Source organism: Cebus imitator, unplaced genomic scaffold (assembly GCF_001604975.1).
Source record: "Cebus imitator isolate Cc_AM_T3 unplaced genomic scaffold, Cebus_imitator-1.0 Scaffold14, whole genome shotgun sequence".
In the NCBI taxonomy this organism is placed as follows: Eukaryota; Metazoa; Chordata; class Mammalia; order Primates; family Cebidae; genus Cebus; species Cebus imitator.
Window position 1 is genome coordinate 6,638,114 of NW_016107329.1, and position 15,393 is coordinate 6,653,506.

Consider the following 15,393-nt stretch of genomic DNA (forward strand, 5'->3'; position numbering starts at 1 on the left):
ATACTCTGGTTTTACAGTCATATTCTAGAGCAAAGTAAACACTTGGAAGATTGCTATGGCACAGGATAATTTCCTTTTTGTAAAAACAGTTTTTACATCAAACTGTTTTGATTGTTTACATCAAACTGTTTTATATCAAACTGTCTCTGTTTGTCTCATCAGAGAAATATTAAAAGAGATAGAAATTATTTTAAATAATGAACTAACTGGAAATTCCGATGTTGAAATGCACAATCACTGGAATGAAAAATTCACTAGACAGGCTTAACAACAAGACTCAAAGTGGCAGAAGTCATCAGCAAACTTGAATATAGACTTCATAATGTCTATGTATAACTTGATCAAGACTAGGCAATCTGAAACACAGAGAGGAAAAAGAATGAAGAAAAATGTAAAGGCCTCAGAGAATTGCACCAACATATGCATAATTGTAGTGCTAGAAAGAGAGGAGAAAAAAGAGCAGAAAAACTATCCAAAGAAATAATGACCAAAAATTCTTCAAATTTGAAAAAAATCATCAGTCTATACACCCAAGATCAAGGAACTCCAAGTAGGATGAGCACAAAATGATCCATACCTAGAAACAGCATAGGAAAAGTGCTGAAAAACAAGACGGAAAATATTGACTGCAGGGAGAGTAGAGCAGTCAATTATGTATATTATGTATACATATTATATTCCTCATTATGTATAAGGAAATCCCCAGTAAGATTAACAGCTGACTAATCTTCAGAAATTATCAGTGGAAGACAGAAAGTAATGGTAATAGATATTCAAAGTGCCGGAAGAGCCCTGTCAAACAAGATTTTATAGTCAACAAACCTTTCAAAAATGAAGATGAAATAAAATATTCCTAGAAACAAAAACATAATTTTTGTGAACAGACCTATGTTGCAAGAACTACTAAAGGAAGTCATTCACACTGAAAGCAAGAAATCATACATGGTAATTTGAATCCACACACATAAAACGAAAAACACTGGTAAAGATAATTATGTAATTAGAAAAGACAGTATATGTGCATATTGCTGCTGCTTTTCTTAAATCATGTAAAGAACTTGCATAAAATATATATGCATAATTATATTATTCATTCTGTAGCAAAAAATATGTAATTTGTTTGACAATAAAAACAGAGGAAGTGGGTAGGAGCAAAGCTGCTGTGGAATAGTGAAATGATGCCAGATAGTAACTTGAATCCACAGGGGAGAAAAGTAAACCTAAAATGGTAAGAAAGAAGATTAAAATAACAAACTCTATTCTTGCTTTGCTTTTATCCCTGAGTCTCCTTAGTAACTGTATAATTGTATAAAGTAAAATTATATTAATTTATTTTGTTTTTGATTTTATAACATGCATAGATGTTTACGTATGTAACAATGATGTCACCAAAACAGGAAAGAGGGAAGTGAGCTATGTAGAAGTTACATTTCTGTATCTCACTGAATTTAAGTTAGTATAAATTTGAAGTAGATTCTGATAAGCTATGTTAAGTATGGTGAGCCTTAGAGAAACCAATAAGGAAATCACTTAAAAATATATTGTGAGGCCAGGTGTGGTCGCTCCTCCAGCCCTTTGAGAGGCCAAGGTAAGATGATGAATTGAGACCAAGAGTTTGAGAAAACCCTGTGCAGTAGCAAGTCCCCATTTTCTACAAAAAAACAAACAAAAAAAATTGTTGGGCACGGTGGTGTACACCTGTAGTCCCAGCCACTCAGGAGGCTGAAGCAAAAGGGTTGCTTGAGCCCAGGAGTTTGAGGCTGGAATTAGCAATTATTGCTCTTCTTTTAGTGTCTCAAGATGGAATATTGGTCTATCAATTTAAGAACTTTTAAAAAGTAGAGTATTTTACCCTTACACATTTCTCACTAAGCTGTATGCCTGTTTTTAGCTGCATACTAAGTTTTGGTGTGTTGTGTATTTATTTTAATTCATCTTAAAGTATTTTCTGATTCCCCTTGTGATTTCTCCTTGGCCCTCTTTTGAACAGGTTTGTTTCTATTCTTGTAAATCTGTTTTAGTTCTTCATAGATTAAGGATATTATCCCCTTGTCAGATAGGTGGATTGCAAAAATTTTTTCCCATTCTGTTGATTGCTGGTTCACTCTATTGATTGTTTCTTTTGTTGTACAGAAGCTCTGGAGTTTAATTAGATCCCATTTGTCTATTTTGGCTCTTGTTGCCAATGCTTTTGGTGTTTTAGTCATATAGTCCTTGACTATGCCTATGTCCTGTATGGTTTTGCCTAGGTTTTCTTCTACGGTTTTTATGGTGTTACGTCTTATGTTTAAATCTTTATTCCATCTGGAATTAATTTTAGTATATAGTGTCACGAAGGGGTCCAGTTTCTCCTCTCTGAAGGTGCCTAGCCAGTTTTCCCAACACCATTTATTAAACAGGGGATCCTTTCCCCATTGCTGTTTTTGTCAGGTTTATCAAAGATAAGATGGTTGTAGATGTGTGGCGTTGCCTCTGAGGCCTCTGTTCTATTCCATTGCTCTATATCTCTTTTGGTACCAGTACCATGTTTGAAGTCAGGTAGTGTGATGCCTCCAGCTTTATTCTTTTTGCTTAGGATTGTCTTGGCTATGTGGGCTCTCTTTTGGTTCCATATGAAGTTTAAGGTGGTTTTTTCCAGTTCTGTGAAGAAGATCATTGGTAACTTGATGGGGATAGCATTGAATCTATAAATTACTTTGGGCAGTATGGCCATTTTCACAATATTGATTCTTCCTAACCATGAGCATGGAATGTTTTTCCATCAGTTTGCATCCTCTCTTATTTCCTTGAGCAATGGTTTGTAGCTCTCCTTGAAGAGGTCCTTTACATCCTTTGTTAGTTGTATTCCTATTTTGTTCTCTCTGTAGTGATTGTGAATGGGAGTTCACTCTTGATTTGGCTCTCTGTTGTTCTGTTATTGGCATATAGGAATGCTTGTGATTTCTGCACATTAATTTTGTATTCTGAGACTTTGCTGAAGTTGCTTATCAGTTTAAGGAGATTTTGGACTGAGATAATGCAGCCTTCTAAATATACAGTCATGTTGTCTGCAAATAGAGACAATGTGACTTCCTCCTTTCCTAACTGAATACCCTTTCTTTCTTTTTCTTGCCTGATTGCTCTGGCTAGAACTTCCAATGCTATATTGAATAGGAGTGGTGAGAGAGGGCATCCTTGCCTAATGCCAGATTTCAAAGGAAATACTTCCAGTTTTTGCCCATTCAGTATGATATTGGCTATGGGTTTGTTGTAAATAACTTTTATTATTTTGATATATGTTCCATCATTATCTCGTTTATTGAGTGTTTTTAGCATAAAGGACTGTTGAATTTTGTTGAAGGACTTCTCTGCATCTGTTGAGATAATCATGTGGTTTTTGTCTTGGTTCTGTTTATGTGGTGGGTTATGTATAGACTTGCATATGTTGAACTAGCCTTGCATCCCCGGGATGAAGCGTACTTGATTGTGATGGATAAGCTTTTTGATGTGTTGTTGCAATCGGCTTGCCAGTATTTTATTGAAGATTTTTGCATCTATGTTCATCATGGATATTGGCCTGAAGTTTTCTTTTTTCTTTTTTGTTGAGTCTCTGCCGGGTTTTGGTATCAGGATGATGTTGGTCTCATAAAATGATTTGGGAAGGATTCTCTCTTTTTGAATTGTTTGGATTAGTTTCAGAAGGAATGGTACCAGCTCCTCTTTGTACATCTGGTAGAATTCGGCTGCAAACCCATCTGGTCCTGGACATTTTTTGGTTGGTAGGCTATTAATTGCTGCCTCAAGTTCAGCCCTTGTTATTGGTCTATTCAGGGTTTCAGTTTCTTCCTGGCTTAGTCTTGGGAGGATGCAAGTGTCCAGGAATTTATCCATTTCTTCCAGGTTTACTGGTTTATGTGCATAGAGTTGTTTGTAGTAATCTCTGATGATAGTTTGTATTTCTGTCTAATTAGTGGTGATATCCGCTTTATCGTTTTTTATTGCATCTATTTAATTCTTCTGTCTTTTCTTTTTTATTAATCTTGCTAGTGGTCTATTTTGTTGATCTTTTCAAAAAATCCGCTTCTGGATTTGTTGATTTTTTGAAGGGTTTTTTTGTGTCTGTCTCCTTCAATTCTGCTCTGATCTTAGTTATTTCCGGCCTTCTGCTAGCTTTTGAGTTTGGGACACATTTAAAGCAGTGTCTAGAGAGAAATTTATAGCAATAAATGCCCACATGAGAAGTGAGGAAAGATCTAAAATCGACACCCTATCATCAAAATTGAAAGAGCTAGAGGAGCAAGATTTAAAAAAAACTCGAAAGCTAGCAGAAGACAAGGCTGAGGCTTCTGACTCCTGCCTCAGCACTTATGGGTCTCTCTCTCACAAGTTGGTTCTTTGAAAAAGACCAATAAAATGAATTATGTTAATAACATCAGGAATGGAGAGGACATTACTGCTGAACTTAAAAGGATGTAAAGAAATGTAGTAGTAACAACTTCTCTGTGGGAGATATGTGTCAAAATCCCAAGTGGATGCTTGAGACCATAGATAATATTGAAAGCTTTATATACTATATTTTCTCCTTAACATACATACCTGTGATAGATTTATCAATTATCAATTAGGCTCTGCAAGAGACTAACTATAACTAATAAAAATAGAATAATTATAGAAATATACTCTAACAAAAATATGCAAATATAGTCTGTTTCTCTTTCTCCCAAAATATCTTATTGTACTGTACTTGCCTTTTTCTCATGATAATGCAAGATAATGAGATACCTACCCACTGAGAGAAAATGAGGTGAATGACTTGGGTATTGTGGCATAGTGTTAGGCTAATAACTGATCCTCTGATAATATGTCAGAAGGACCATGTGCTTTGGGTGATCTCACATCACTGAGCCATGACAATATCAATGGTTCAATGTCAGGATGATCCGATAACCAAGACAGCTACTAATTCACTAATGTGTGGGTATAGTATGCAACACAGGAGATGATTTATGTCTTGGGCAAGATAAGGCAGGATCAACTAGGTGTGATGTTGCATATTGTAGTCCCAGCTACTGGGGATGCTAAGGTTGGAGGATCACTTGAGCCCAGTTGTTCAAGGCTGCAGTGATTGCAGAGCTATGATTGCATTACTGCACTCCAGTGAGACCCTGTCTCTATTAACAACAACAACAAAAAAAGGTGAAGCAGGGTGACAAGATATTTTATCACACTATTTAGAATGATGTGCAATTTAAAACTTATGAATTGTTTATTTCTGGTATTTCCTATTTAACATTTTTGGATTCCAATTTACTGCAGATAACTGGAACTATGGAAAGTTAAATGACAAATAAGGGCAGAACTGCTGTACCATGAGCAATCAACAAATTAGATAATTTAGATCAAATGGGACAAAATTTAAAGAAATATACAAACTCTCAAAACTGACTGGAGAAGAAATAAAAAAATCAGAATAGACCTACAACGAGAGACTGAATAAATAACCAAAATCCTCCCCACAAAGAAAATTCTAATTCCAGATCCTTCATAAGTGAATTGTTCCAAACCTTTAAAGAAGAATTAACAGCAATCCTTCACAAACTCTTCCAAAAAGTAAAAGATGAATGAACACATTCCAAATTATTCTATGAGATTAGTATTACTCTGATACCAAACCCACACAAAGAAATTACAAGAAAGAAAACTAAAGATCAAGCTACCCATATAAATATAGGTACAAAATTCTCATAACATATCAGCCAACTGAATCCAGCAACATATAAAAAACATCAATTTCAACGACCAAGTGGCATTTATTACAGGAATGCAAAGATGTTTTAAAATCTAAGCATTAACTAATGCAATACACCACATGTTTTAGTTCACTTGGGCTGACATGACAAAATACCACAGACTAGCTTAAAAACAGACATTTATTTTCTCACAGTTCTGAAAGCTAAAAGTCCATGATCAAGGTACCAACAAATTCAGTTTCTGGTGAATGCTCTCCTCCTGACTTGTAGCTGGCTACCTTTTCACTGTATTCTCACATGGCTTTTCCTCTGTGTGTGCACAGAGAGAGAGAGAGAGAGAGAGAGAGAGAGAGATTTCTACTGTCTCTTCCCTTTAGAAGGACACCAATACTATGGGTTTACAGCTCCACCCTTATGTCATTTAACCTTGATTACCTCCTTAAAGGCTCTTCTATCTCCTTAAAAAAAAAAAAAAAAAAAAAAGTCAAAAAACTAGGAATAGACAGGAACTGACTCAATATCATAATAAGCATTTACAAAATCCAGCCGACATCAGACCCAATGATGAAAGACTGAAATCTTCCCCCTAAGATCAGGAGCAAGACAGGAATATATATTCTTGTCACTTCTATTCCACATTGTATTAGAGATCCTATTCAGGACAATCAGGAAAGAAAATAAAATAAAACACATAGATAAGAAAGGAGGAAGTGAAACTATATTAGCAGATCACATGATCTTGTACATAGAAAACCATTAAGAAATCCACTAAAAAACATTGGAACTATTATACATATTCAATAAGGATGCAGGAATGAAGATCATGATGGAAAATTAATTTTATTTCTATATATTATTAATTTAAAAATCTAGTATGATGGGAAGTATTGAGGATTGATTTGTGAATGCCAGAAATGATATATTGAATTTCTAATTTCTGGAACCTGTGCATGTGACCATATATGGAACTAGGGTCTTTGAAAATGCAATTAAAGTGTAAGTTAACAAGAGATCCTGCTGAAAGAGGATGAGCCCTTAATTCACTATAACTGGTGTCCTTAAGAGTAGAAGAGACATGGATACATACACACATAAAGAGGGGAACACCACATGAAGGCACAGACACACACACGATTGCCATGTGACAATGGAGGCAGAGATTGGAGTTATGCAGCTGCAAGCCCAGAACTCCAAACATTCTCGTCAATAATTTAGAAACTACCAGTGAAAGTATGGCCCTATTTATACCTTGATTTCAGACTTGTCTCATTTAGGACTGTGAGAGAATAAATTTCTGAGAGGCTTTTAAGTCTCTCAGTTTTTGGTTATTTATTATGGCAGTCCTAATACAGATAAGGGAAGACTGCTATACTCTCCAAAGATAAATCAATATGCTCCCCTATCAAAATCTCAACTGGTGCTTTGTTTATCTTTCTAGAAATAGACAAGCTGATCCTAAAATTTTTACATAAATGCCAGGAACCCAGAATAGCCAGAATGATCTTAAAAAAGAACAAAATTAGCGATCTTATGTATGCTTATTTTAAAACGTCCTGCAAAGCTACAATAATCAAGACATACAGGCATGAGAATAGACATAAATCAATTGACTAGGGTTGAAATTCTATAAACAAATATATGTGTACATTCAGTTGATGTTTTGGCAAGTGTTCCAGGACAATTCCATGGGGAAAGGAAAGTCTTTACAATAAATAGTGGTAATGTTAGCATTCATGCGAAAGAATGAACCTGGATTTCTTCATCATGCCATCCAAAAAATTGACTCAAAATGGAGCAAAGCCCTAAATTTAAGAGCTAAAACTATGAAACTCTTTGAGGATAACATAGGCATCACTTTGTGACCTTGGGTTAGACAATAGTTTCTTAGATATCATGACAAAAACATAAGTGACAAAAACAAAACAAATACTGTAAAAACATAAATTGGGCTTTATTTAAGAATATGCTTCAAAATACACTATCAAAAGTGTGAAAAGACAACCTACAGTTTGGGACAAAATTTGTACAAATTATAAATCTGATAAGAGACTTGTTGGTAGAATATATAAAGAACACCTACAACTCAAACCAATTTAAAAATGGGACAAGGATTTGCTTACATGTTATCCAAACAAAATCTACAGTTGACCAATAAACACACTGAAGATGTACAATGTCATCAGTCATAAATAAATGTGAAACAAAACAATGAGGTGCTACTTTTATACCTGTTAGGATGACCATAATAGAAAAAGATGAGCAAACGCAACTGTCAGTGAAGATGTGGATAAATTTTGAACACTCGTGCACTGCTGGTGGAAGTGTAATATGGAGCAACCACTTTGGAAAACAGTTTAGCAATTCATAAAATCTTATACATGCAGTTAGCACATTACCTAGGATTTACACTCCAGGAGAATGGAAACATATATCCACACAAAAACTTATACCTGAATATTCATAGCAGCATTATTTATAATAGCAAAAAATAGAAACAACCCAAATGCCCATTAGCTGATAATTGGATAAATTAAATATAGTAGATTCATATGGCGTAATGTAGCAATGAAAATGAATGAAGTAATGATAGATGCTACAACGTGCATGAACATTTAAAACATTAAGCCAAGTGAAAGAAGCAAGTCCCTAAAGACCCATACTGTATGATACCAATGATTCAAAATGTTCGTAGTAGGTAACTCTACTGAGACAGAAAGTAGATCAGTGGTTACTTAGAACTAGGGGCATTGGGAGAAATGAGGAATGATTGTTAATGGACGAAAGGTTTCTTTTTGGGGGTGATGAGCATGTTCTAAAATGGATTGTTATGATGGTTGCGCAACTCTGTGAAAATACCAAAAATCATTGAATTGTTCCTTAGAAAGATTAAATAGTATTTCATGTAAACTCTGTCTCAATAAAGCTGAACGAGAGACCATTTAGGGATATTCTAGGTAAAAAAAATTGTTGAATTCAAATGATAGTAGTGGATCTGGAGAAGTGTAGAAAGATTCAAGATACACTTGGAATGGAACTGGGAGTGGTGCAGGAAAGTATAAATTTAATATTTCTATAATTCTGCCTAGGAGAACACAAGGATTTGAGAGAAAGATGAGAAGTTCAAATCAAGTTCATAATAAAATTGAAGTGCCTATAATACAAGGTAATGAACTTTTTTTTATTATTTAAAATGCTCAATTCTTGTCCTCTGCTTTGGCAATTATTCTACATAACGGGTCAGAGCTCATCTCCCACTGTGGAATGACCCTCTTATATATATATAAGACCCAGATTCTGTACATGACCTAGATTTTTGTATTAACTTTCATTTAAAGTTCAGGGGTAAATGTGCAGGTTTGTTAATATAGGTAAATTGCATGTCACAGGGGTTTGATTTACAAATTATTTTGCTACCCAGATAGTAAGTACCCAATAGGTAGTTTTTTGGTCCTCACCCACTTCCCTCCCTTTACCCTCAAGTACTACTCAGTTTTTAGCTCCCATCTATAAGTAAGAACATGTGGTATTTGGCTTTCTGTTTCTGTGCCAGTTGGCTTAGGATAATGGTCTCCGGCTCTATCCATATTGCTACAAAGGATATCAGTTTATTCTTTTTTATGGCTGTGTTGTATTTCATGGTGTATTTGCATCATATTTTCTTTATCCAGTCTACAGCTGATTGGCATTTAGTTTGATCCCATGTCTTTGTTATTATAAATACTGCCGTGATGAGCATGCATGTGCACGTCTCTTTATGGTAGAATGATTTATATTTCTTTGGATATATATTGAATAATAGAATTGCTGGGTAGAATGATAATTCTGCTTTGAGTTCTTTGAGAAATTACTAAACTGTTTTCCACAGTTGCTGAATGAATTTAATTTTCCACCAGCGGTGTATAAGTATTCTCTTTTCCCTACAACTTTACTAGTATCTGTTATTTTTTTACTTTTTAATGATAGTCATTTTGACTAGTATGAGAGGATATCTCATTGTGGTTTTGATTTGCATTTATCTAAATATGGTGTGGAGCATTTAAAAAATATGCTTACTGGCTATGTGTCTGTCTTATCTTACAGAGTTTTTATAATTTTAGGTTGGACATTTAAGTCTTTAATCCATCTTGAATTGATTTTGGGTTATAGTGTAAGGAAGGTGTCCAGTTTTAATATTCTACATATAGCTAATCAGTTGTCCCAGTATCATTCATTGACTAGAGAGGCCTTTTCCCCATTGATTGTTTTTGTTGACTGTGAAAAATCAGATGGTTGTAAGTGTGGGACATTATTTCTGGCCTCTGTATTCTGTTTCATTAGTCTATGTGTCTGTTTTTGCACAAGTACCATGCTGTTTCGGTTACTGTACCCTTGTTGTATAGTTTGAAGCCAGATAATGTGATGCCTCCTGCTTTGTTCTTTTTGCTTAGGATTGCCTTGGCTATTCAGGCTTTTTTTTTGGTTTCATATGAATTTTAAAATAATTTTTTTTGAATTCTGTGAATAATTTCATTGTTAATTTGATAGGAATATCGCTGAATCTGCAGTTGGTTTGGTCAGTGTGGCCATTTAAAAAATATTGATTCTTCCTATCCATGAGCATGGAATGTTTTTCCATTTGTTTGTATCATCTTTGATTTTTTTGTGCAGTGTTTTATATTTCTCATTGTAGAGTTTTTTTCCCCTTCCTGGTTAGCTGTATTCCTAGGTATTTTTTTCTTTTTGTGGCTATAGTGACTCAGAATACATTCTTGATTTTGCTCTCAGTGTAGATGTTGTTGGTATATAGGAATGCAACTGATTTTTGTACATTGATTTTGTATCCTGAAACTTCATGGAAGTGGTTTATCAGATCTCAGAGCTTTTGCACAGAACCTGTGGATTTTCCTAGGTACAGAATCATATCGTCTAAAACAGGGATAGTTTGATTTCCTCCCTTCCTATTTGGATGCCTTTTATTTTTTTTTCTCTTGCCTGATTGTTCTGGCTAGGACTTTCAGCACTATATCAAATAGGAGTGGTGACAGAGTTATCTTTGTCTTGTTCTGATTTTTAAGGAGAATGTTTCCAGGTTTTGCTCATTCAGTATAATATTGGCTGTGGGGTTGTTATAGATGGCCCTTATTATTTAAGGCATATTCCTTCAGTACCTAGTTTGTTGAAAAATTTTAACATGAAGGAATGTTGAATTTTATCAAAAACTTTTCTGCACCTATTGAGATAATTATGTGGTTTTTGTTTTCAGTTATTTTTATATCATTAATCATATTTACTGATTTGCATATGTGGAAGCCACATTACATTCCAGGGATAAAGTGTACTTGGTTGTGGTAGATTAGCATTTTGATGTGCTGCTAGATATGGATTGCTAGTATCTTGTTGAAGATTTTCGCATCTATGTTTTCCCCATGGAAAACATTCCCCATGGAATTGTCCTGGAACACTTGCCAGAACATCAACTGAATGTACACATATATTTGTTTATAGAATTTCAACTTTCTCTTTTCCATTTAGTTTCTATTGCCTGAAGTTTTCTTTTTTCATCGTGTCTCTGCCAGATTTGGTGACAGTATGATTCTGGCCTCACAGAATGAGTTATAGAGGAGTCTTTCCTCCTCAAACTTTTGGAATGCTTTCAGTAGGTATGGTTCCAGCTCTTCATTATACATCTGATAATATTTGGCCATAAATCTGTCAGTCTAGGGCTTTCCTGATTGGTAGACTTATTACTGATTCAATTTCAGAACTTGTTATTGGTCTGTTCAGGGTTTCATTCATCCTGGTTCAATCTTGGGAGGTGGTATATTTCCAGAAGTTTATTGATTTCTTCTAGGTTTTCTAGTTTGTGTGCATAGAGGTATTCATGGTACTCCTCGAGGGGTTTTTGTATTTCTTTGGGGTCAGTGGTAACATATGCTTCATCATTTCTGATTGTGTTCCTTTGGATTTTCTCTTTTTTTCTTTATTAGTCTAGCTAATGGTCTATCTTTCTCATTAATTCTTTCAAAGAACAAATTTGTGGATTCATTGGCCTTTTGTATATATTTTTTTCACTTCCCAGTTTTCTTCAGTTTAGCTCTGATTTTGGTTATTTCTTGTCTTCTGCTAGCTTTAGGGTTCATTTCCTCTTGTTTCTCTAGTTCCTTTAGTTGTAATATTAAATTATTAATTTGAGATCTTATCAACTTTTTGATGTAGATATTTAGTGTTATAAACTTCCCTCCTACAATGCATTAGCTGTGTCCCAGATATTCTAGTATGTTGTATATTTGTTCTCATTAGTTTCAAAGGATTTCTTGATTTATGCCTTAATTTTATTATTTATCCAGATGTCATTCTCAAGCAGGTTGTTTAATTTCCATATAATTTTATAGTTTTGCATTTGTTTGAATGCAAATATAATTCAATGGTATAGAAATCAGTACTATTAGTAGTATTATACTGTGGTCTGAGAGCGGGCATGGTATGGTTTTCATTTTTAAAAAATCAGTATTTTATGTCCAATCATGAGGTAAATTTTACAGTATGTGGATGTGCAGATAAGAATAATGCATGTTTTGTTGTTTTGAGGTGGAGAGTTCTGTAGATATTTATTAGGTCCATTAGGTCAGGTGTTGAGTTCAAGTTCTGAATATCTGTTAGTTTTCTGCCTCCATGATCCTGAGGCCTCCTCAGCCCTGCTGAACTGTGAGTCAATTAAACATCTTTCCTTATAAATAACCTACTCCATAATGAGATCAGTATGCTAAAACATAGCAAGAGTCATCTTTATTCTGGTTTACAACAGGTTCCTCATGTCCATCTGAGACCATGTTATCCTGGACTTCTTTGTCCATATCACTATCAGTGCGTTGGTCAAAGCCATTCACCAAGTCTCTAGAAAGTTCCAAACATTCCCACATCTTCCTGTCTTCTTCTGAGCCCTCCAAACTGTTCCAGCCTCTGCTTGTCACCCAGTTCCAAATACACTTCTGCATTTTTGGGTATCTTTACAGCAGCGTCCTGCTCTCTGTAGCACCAGTTTACTGTTCTTATGATGCTAATAAAGACATACCCAGGACAAGGTTATGTATAAAGGAAACAGGTTTAATTGACTCACAGTTCAGCAGGGCTGAGGAGACCTCAGGAAACTTACAATCATGGTGGAAGGGGAAGCAAACATGTCCTTCTTCACATGGTGACAGCAAGGAGAAGTGCAGAGCAAAGAAGGGGCAATACCCCTTATAAAACTATCAGATCTCATCAGAATTCACTATCATGAGAACAATGTGGAAGTAACTGCCCCCATGATTCCATTACCACCCACAGGGTCCCTATCATGACACATGGGGATTATGAGAACTACAGTTCAACATAAGATTTGATTGGGGACACAGCCAAATCATATGAGGCATTGTCCCCATAATCTTTTCATAAAACATCATCAATGATTTCAGCATTCTTCCAAAGCAACAGTGATTTCACCATTCTTCCACCCAGGCTTCACCATAAATTTAATGTTCGTTCTTGCTTCAACTTATAAACTTCATGTTGCTCTGATTGAGCCCTTTTCAAACTGATGTCTTATCCTTCTTAGTGCCTCAAACTGGATCTTTTTCAGACATATTGTCAAACTGGATCTTGTTCAGACATATTATCACAAGTTAGCATGAGTTTTTCTTGATACAGAAGAAATTTGAAATACATGTAGTTTTAATATGCATTTTTTTGAAACAGGAATTCATCTGGTTTGTACATTGCATTTCAGTTGTATGTTTTATTTTATAAAACTAGTTAGAAGAGGTTATATCTGTGCAAAATCACCTTAAAAAGTAGAATAGTTCATGAAACAAGAATAACAAATCCAAATAGAAGATAATGGTTCAGTCAGAGTGGGGATTGATCAGTAAAAGTGGCTTAGTAAACAAAAATCAGATTGACAGAATGTTTTACCATGTCCTTGTGGAGGATGTAGGTTTATCAGGATAGTTTGGTTTATGATAACTATGAAATTAATCCAACTAAATCCTCTGGTCAACTCAGCAACCTTGTACTTCTGACTTTACCTCACTAATATATTTGCCCATGAATCAGCCTATTTGAGAAGATTTACTGATCAATGAACAAGAACTTGTTTATGTCTATAAAGTCTATAGCTTTGTGCTCGCTTTGGCAGCACATATACTAAAGTAGGAAGGATACAGAGATTAGCATGGCCTCTACACAAGGATGACATGCAAATCCATGAAGTGTTCCATATTTTTATCATATTTATAATCATTCCAAAATTTTTATATTTCTAACCCTTTATTTGATAAAACTTCCATATTTTAAATCCTACAGAAATGCAAAATGAAATCAAAGTATCCTTTATCTCAAACCAACATTCACACATTGAATTATTATCAAAGAAACTTTTTTAACATGCTATTTTGTGGAGAAATATTTGCACATATTTTTTAGTCAATAAATGTATTTCTACATGTAAAAAAAAAGTCTATAGCTTTATTTTACATTATAAAGTAGCATTTGTATTATATTTAAAGAAAAATTTTAAAGTTTTTTTAAATGTCATGATTAATCACTAATTATTAGGAAAAAACAAATCAAAACCACAATACAATATCATCTCGCAACCATTAGGATGGCAACCATAAAAAAATAAATAACAAATGTTGGTGAAAGTGTGGAAGAAATAGAAATTCTTGTGTATTTTTGGTGTGAATTTTCATAGTAGCCACTATGAAAGATAGTGTAGCAATATAGAAATATTAAAAATAGAATTCCTATATGTTTCAGCAATTATACCTCTGGATATATATCTATAAGAGTTGAAAGCAGAGTCTCAAACAGATATTTGCACACTCATGTTCATAGCAGCATTATTCACAACAGCCAAAAGGTGGAGGCTGCCCAAGTGAACATTGATGGATGGATGAACAAAATATTGTTTTGATTGGTCAGTTTGCCAGATAAAAAGAAAAAACTGGAGAAATACATATATCCTTCATTGATATATCAAGAAAAGATAACATATTTTCACAAAGAATATATATGGGCTATGACAGCTAGATATTACTAAGTAATTATACATATCTATATAATTACCACATATATATGGGAAGTTGCTATTTTGGTGGGTATAGAGTTTCATTCTTACAAGCTAAAAAGGTTCTGGAGATCGATTGCACAACAGTGTGAATATACTTTAAATGACTGAACTGTACACTTAAAAATGGTTATGATAGTAACTTTTAAAGTTTTGTGTTTTTAAATCACATTTAGAAAATCTAGGGCTGGAAGAAACATTGTCAGCAAAGAAGACAGTCCTGGGAATCCAAACACCTTTCTCTGCCACCAGTTAGTGGAAAAGACCTTAAAGAAAAGATAATATCTTTTCAAAAAGAATAAAGATAAGACTCAAGAGTCAAATTACTAAATGTAGTCAAACAACTGAACCAAAACTCATTTTTTTCCGAGTGCTAGTCTGAGACTTTGTTTCACACACTGCTGTCCTCTTAAGCCTTCAATAACACACATATCCTCTTTGAGGTGCAAAATTCATGACCTGCAGAGGTTTACAAAATGTAATAGGTTCCCTTGTTTGGGACAGGGTGAGAATTATAAATGCACAAGTCAATGATATTAAAAAGAAATGGCAGCATGACTTTAAAAATAATGAAGATGA

The 15,393-nt window shown here is 34.5% G+C and overlaps 1 non-coding gene across 1 annotated transcript; it reads left to right on the forward strand.

Annotated features, from left to right (window-relative positions):
• Positions 1-13,865: 13,865 nt before the first annotated feature.
• Positions 13,866-13,969, forward strand: LOC119467576. Its single transcript, XR_005196114.1, has one exon. It is a non-coding gene; the product is annotated as a U6 spliceosomal RNA (small nuclear RNA).
• The last annotated feature ends 1,424 nt before the right edge of the window (positions 13,970-15,393 follow it).